Source organism: Dasypus novemcinctus, chromosome 31 (genome assembly GCF_030445035.2).
Source record: "Dasypus novemcinctus isolate mDasNov1 chromosome 31, mDasNov1.1.hap2, whole genome shotgun sequence".
Taxonomy (NCBI): Eukaryota; Metazoa; Chordata; class Mammalia; order Cingulata; family Dasypodidae; genus Dasypus; species Dasypus novemcinctus.
The window spans coordinates 31201055-31207054 of record NC_080703.1 but is presented as its reverse complement, the minus strand read 5'-3'; the positions used below and the strand labels follow the sequence as shown (position 1 = coordinate 31207054).

At 56.0% G+C, this 6000-nt stretch overlaps 1 protein-coding gene across 1 annotated transcript in view; it reads left to right on the top strand.

The window, feature by feature from the left end:
* Positions 1–2660: 2660 nt before the first annotated feature.
* Positions 2661–6000, top strand: part of LRRC3B (leucine rich repeat containing 3B) — a 90253-nt gene continuing 86913 nt past the window's right edge. Inside the window, exon 1 of the mRNA XM_004474525.4 lies at positions 2661–3397. The gene's annotated coding sequence lies outside the window, so the exon portion shown is untranslated. The remainder of the gene's footprint in view (positions 3398–6000) is intronic.

Below are 6000 nucleotides of genomic sequence, written 5' to 3'. Positions count from 1 at the left end.
GTTTACATTATCTTGATAACAAGGACAACCTGCCAGTGGCCCCAAACTGACATGGAGTGGAGCAGGGATGATGAGCCTTCCATACTGAACTTTGTCCAAATTCCAATGACTTTCGTTAAGTCATGAAGTTTTAGGGTGGTTTGCTCTTCTGAATAGTTAATGTCAACAACTTTCCAAAACGAATTCATTATTTTAACATCCCCTTACATTGATTCCATTCATTCATTAGATAACAGAGTTTCAGGAACCCCAACTGTTCAGATTTCAAAAACTCTACTCCTGGGCTCTAAGGAACATAGTTCTATTCTTTAGGGAGTCTCCAAGGAAGAATACAATTCAAAATTCAAGAAATTTCCTTTCCATGCCATATTTTCTAGAATGTATTGATTTTAAAATCATGCGCACCTATTTCCAAAGAAAGTTAAGGTGAATGCACCTGTAAATGATATTTGCCTCTATATTTCTGAAACATTTGACATATACATGGACAAGTTTCACAAAAGCCCCACCTCTGATCCTGAGGGACCATTAGTGTAGAAATGAAGGTCATTGAATCTCATGGCCCTTTAATGCCAGGCTTCCTTCTCTAACTCATTAATCAAGTTACAAATATAGCTTCTGATGCCTCCCATTTCCTCTTCTTTTTTTTTAATTGGCTGTCAAGACAAGACGGGGTCAACCCCCAATCAGCTTTTCATATTACACATCATATTTTGCTGAGCTGGACTTGACTCTCAGTTGCTACAAAACACATCTAAGTTTATACCAGACGTGACAAATCCCATGCCCTGTCATTTATCCTTTTTATAGCAATGGTGACACCACCAGTCAGCAAGTTATGTTGATTATGTGGCTCAACTAGGGCAGAAAGTATCCATGTCTAATGGTTTCCTATGTCAGTAGTTAGCATTTAAAAACATTTTTAATTAAAACTAAATTGAAAACAAATTCAATTGCCTTTTGATTACCATATAAGAAGTAAAGAAAACAGAAGATACCCATAAGACCACTGATAATACTGGAGTACACCTTATAAAAAATGTATTATACAGTTTAAGTTGCATTTTATAAATATACATGAATGCCTAGACAGCTTTTGGAATTAATGCCGAATTTCAGAAAAATTATGCTAAATTACATACCTGACATCCGTGTGTACCTTGCCTGGATCCTAAAATTTCATTTGAAAAAACAAATTATGAATAAATAAAACTTCAAACCACAACCTTTCCGATCTCGGTATGATAAAAAATCTTAGAAGTAGAAGATATCTTAAGAGTCATCTATGGAGCTTTTCCATAGAACATCCCTGACCTGGGGTTTTTACATCCTGTAATTCATAGGAGGTGGGGACAGAAAGCTAAAGATGGTTTTACCTATATCTGAACTGTAAAGTACATTTCTTCACCTCTCAGCAATGAAACACTGTTCAAATTGTCCTTAAATGCAGAATAAGAGCTCCTCATTGGAAATGAGGAAATCTTGGCAGGCTTTCAACATCCTCGACACAGGTCATGAAATGATAAAGATTTTTTTGGTCACTGTCCACCTGGAATTGGGTTTGCTTTAGGTGCTGGCAGCTGAATACATAACTCTTGTTCTATGCAGCTGCCCAGCATCTTGGTATTCTTTGGGCTTTGGGCATTCAGCAAACAGAGTTGAGGTGGTCAGCCAGAGAAGAAGGTATAGTCTGTCTAGAAACAAAAATGAATTAAATAGCTTTACATTGCCAGTCCATGGCAAAGGGGCGGCTGTGAATATAAGTTTATGATGACTCCCCCTACCCTCACCCCCAACTTGTGAAATTTCATCACTGGAGTCTCTTTAATTCTAGGGACACTGGGATATAGCTGTTCTTGAAGGCAGAAATGACCTTAAACTGGATACATATTCCTTGAGCACCCAATAGAGGCAAAACTGCTGAATGTGACAATGGAAACAAACAACAACAAATAAAATAAAAATAAAAACGAGGACATACCCAGAGGTAAGCAATAGAACTCTATAGTCTCTATGTAAGCACTGGCGGGCTTTGGCATGGGATAGCCAAGAGCAGCGGGGAAAGATGAACGGTGTCTGGGCAGGTGGTAAGGAGGGCAGGAAAGGGGCTTAAGGAAAAAGGTGGTATTTGACCCGGGCTTTGAAGGATCTGGGCTTACACAGAATTATAGAAGCTGCAGAGGCTGGGGAGAAGGGTTCCTCTGCCCCAAATTGGTTTTTGGTGCAGATCTGATAAATAATTAAAATCATGAAATAAAAACATCACCGAAACCAGTAATGGGCCTTCATCTCAAAAAAACAAACCCACTTTCTTAAGGACCCTAAACACTCCCTTTAGGCTGCGCATTGTCACTTCGTCTCTTGAAGGGTAAAGGGGAAATTGAAGGCCCCTCAAACCTTTGGCTTGGGGGTAACTGGATTGGTTGGGTGTCGGGATCAGGGGTCAGGACTCAACCCCAAAACTTCGGGCTTCAGGAACTGCAGGGACAACTCCTTCTGGAATCTGGCGGTGGAGCGAGCGGGCAGGGTGGGGGCGCCGCCTCCGGGTCCCGCGGCGCGGAAGCCCAGCCCCGCGCCGGCCTTGGGGAGGCGAGCAGGCAATCCGCGGCCGAGGCGATCGTCAGCCTCGGCCTCCTTGCCCGTTAGCGGGCAAGCCACCCCGCGCCACATTCTGCTTCTTTTCGCCGGCTGGATTCAGCCCTGCTCGCCGGAGTTGGAAAACCAGGAGGAAAGAATGGGGCCTTAGCATCCAGCAAGTGGAGCCGTGCAAGGGAGTGTGAGCGAGGCGGGCGCAGGCGGCGGGGAGAGCTGACACCCGCGGCTCCCTCCATCTCCTCCCCCTGCAAGGGCTCAGCCCCCGCCCCCTCTCCTCATCCCGGACCCCCCACCCCGGAGGCGCGAGGGCAGCGCTGGCGAGGCGGCCGCCGGGCTCGGGCTGTCACGTTCCTCCCCCGCCGCGTCCCCGGTCCCCAGCCGCCTGGCCCCGCCTTCCCGGTCCCAGCCCGGGGTTGGAGGCGATTCCCCTCCAGCGAGGGAGCGGAGCGCTTCGCTCCCCTCGCGGCTTTTGTCTCCTCCTTCCGCGAGGCGCCAGGGCTCCGCGCAAGGTCTGCAGCGGCCGCCGCAGAAGCGGGAGCCCGGCGGTGCCCCGCGCCGCCGCCGGGGGGCCGCACCCTCGCTGGGCGGGCGGCGCCCGGGGCCGCGAGCCGCGCCACACACCGCCGGCGTCCCGCGCTCCAGCGGCCGCGCACCCACGCCGGGATCCGCTCGCTCGCCCGCCTCGCAGCCGCCTGCGGGTGGGGATCGCTGCAGCCCTGGCAGCGCGCACACCCCCGGGCAGACGCCTCCTCCCTGCGCCACGAGGATGGAGCAGCCGCCCCAGCCCCGGACTTGGCGCCAGGTAAGGTGCAGCCGCCTGTTGCTTTTCGCAGAGCGCGGGATCGTGCCCGGCCCGGGCGCCTAGGCCGTCCCTCCGAGCACAAGCGGAGGGGGGACAGTCCCCCCAGGTCCGATCTCTGCCCCTCTGTCTACACCCTCGGGACCCCTTGGCGCAGACCCCTGGAGGGATCCCGCCTGGCGAGGGGCTCTAGACCCTCTTTGCTCGCCGCGGAGCCGGCTGCAGAGCAATAGTCTGCAAACTTTTGTGTCCCCCTCCCTGCGCCGTGCTTACCCGGGGCCGTGCAAGTTGCACGTCTAGCTCTTCCCCGCGCCCTTCCCCCAGCACCCCTTGCCATATGCATCTGCCCGTTTCTCGGCGTGTGTGCCTGCCAGGCGACTTTGCACTCCCGGTAGCATCCGCTCCACGGGCGAGGGTTTGGGACCCAGCAGTGCTCATCCTGCCTGTAGGGGGTGGCTAGGAGCCGAGGAAGTGAAATGGGAGAGGTGGGATGGCGGGGAGGGGAGCTGGCCAAAGCCACCCCGGGGATCTCTCCATCGCGGCTGGGGTCGCTCGGGTCTGGCGCGTAGCACCCCCAACCCGGGTAACGAACCCTTGGAGGGGCTTGCGGCGGCACGCCGGGGGGCACTGCAAGTGCAGATCGGGGTGGGTGAAGTAACTGGTCTGGGGAGGGAAAGGTGGCGGGTGGGGGTGGGGAAGGACCCTGGGGGTTGGGGGGTAGATCTGTCCACCGGCCGCAGGAACCAAAAGGCTGTGCTGCTGTGGGCGAGGGGCAGAGCTCGGGGACTGTGTATTTGGCAACGAGGAAAAAGGATCGGAGCCCGGAGGGCGCTGGCCGGGGTGTGTAAATACCGATGGGGGAGGGGCTGGGTACCTGGGGAGCTCGGGGACGCGGAATGCAGGAGCCAGAGGGGACTGGGGGTGGCTAGCGCCTAGGAGCCTGGGAGGGGGGGATCTCCGTCCCCAGGGGCCAGCCACCCTCCCCGCGAGCATCTGAATGCGCTGGCGTCCTGGGCCGTGGCGGGGTCGTCAGATCCTGGCACCGGGATGCCCCGGCCGCGAGAGGACCGTAGTCCCCTGCCTTCTCCGTCACCTGTGCCTGCACCTCCTCCACCTCCACAGCAGGGTCCGTAGACCCACGCCCACCTTCCTGGCTGGGTTCCCGGCACATCAAGGCTACCTTCACAGCCGCAGGGCAAGAAGGGGGACCCCGGGCTCTCCCGAGGAGTCTTTCGTGCGGGGTGGGGGAGTCCCCGGCGCCCGGCGGGCTGACCTGGTTCCTAACGTGTGGGAGGAGAGCACCGGGGCGGAGGCTGCGGTGCGGGCCCTCCACAGATCGCACCTGGGCGGAGCGAGGGCGAGGGGAGCCCCGCGCTGCGCCCCGGAGGCTCCCGAGCGCGGAGCTGGAGGGCGCGCGCGGGAGCGCGGAGCCAGCGAGTCTGGGCACCCGGGGAGGCGAGCCTTAGGCGCCCGGACCCGCGCCCGGGAGGAGGTGGGTCTGTCCACCTTGCGGTTTCCGGGTCGATTTTCTGAGTGTTGCGAACGCTCCGGGGGCTTCTGTCAGCGCAGCTCCTGGCTCCTTGGCACCCCACCAGTCTGCAATGCACGGGAAGGGGTCGAGGCTGCCTTCGCAGGCTCCAGGCCCCCTTTATCCGGGGTGGGGAATTCGCTGGACTGGCCAGGGCGCGGAAGCACCAGGCTTAACCCTTCTCTCCCCGAGGAGATGCACGCCCCTGCCAAGGAGAGCTTGGGACTGCAAGTCCCGGGCTCCGATTCCTGGTGGCCCCTTAGAAGAATTCGGAGCTGGGGAGGGTCTGGAGCCGTGCACCGTCCCCCAGTCCTTCCTGTTCAGACCTCCCACATTCAGGCTGCCGGGGGCCCATCTGTCTGTGCGGGGGCCCCACAGACATGCCCTGCTGTCCTGCACCAGTGGGGAGAAAGCACAACTCAGCGCAGTCCCCTTTTCTGAGCCCCACGCCTGGATGAAACCCCTCTGGAGGATACGTCAACTAGCCAGGGCTCCCCAAGAGGAGTCACTCGAAGCCCGGGGCACCCCTGGAGCAGCGAGCTCCCTGCCTCCCCCCCCCCCCCCCCCCCCGGGAAAGCTCCTGAGCCCCCAGAGTGGCAACAGGGATTCCCTGGGAGCCTGCTCCCGGCGCAGCTCTTGGCACAAAGGCCACACGCTCACAAGCCAAGCCTGGTGGATTACCTGGATACCTGAGGTAGGACCCCAGCCTTACATTCCCCACTCAGCTCGCTTCAGCTTCCCAGACCCCGGAACCCGGTTTCTTTCTGTACACGCCTCACCTGGATCCGTCCCGCTGCATGTAGAAACAGGATGGAACAGCCTTTGAGAACTCTTGAAGGAAGATTCCCAATCCACACTGTGGGTTTTGTTTTTTTTTTCCCCTCATGTTGTTGCTAAACCGTTCTGGGGAGGCAGGTAATTATAATCAGTTCTATGTATGAGGCACTCTCCTCGATATTTTATGTGCGTTGTTTTAGTTTGAATCCTCACAACAACCTTGAGAAACAGGTAACGTTAGGTTGCCCATTTCACAGATGGGGGAAACCAAACCACGGAGAAAGTAAGTTACTTGTTTGTT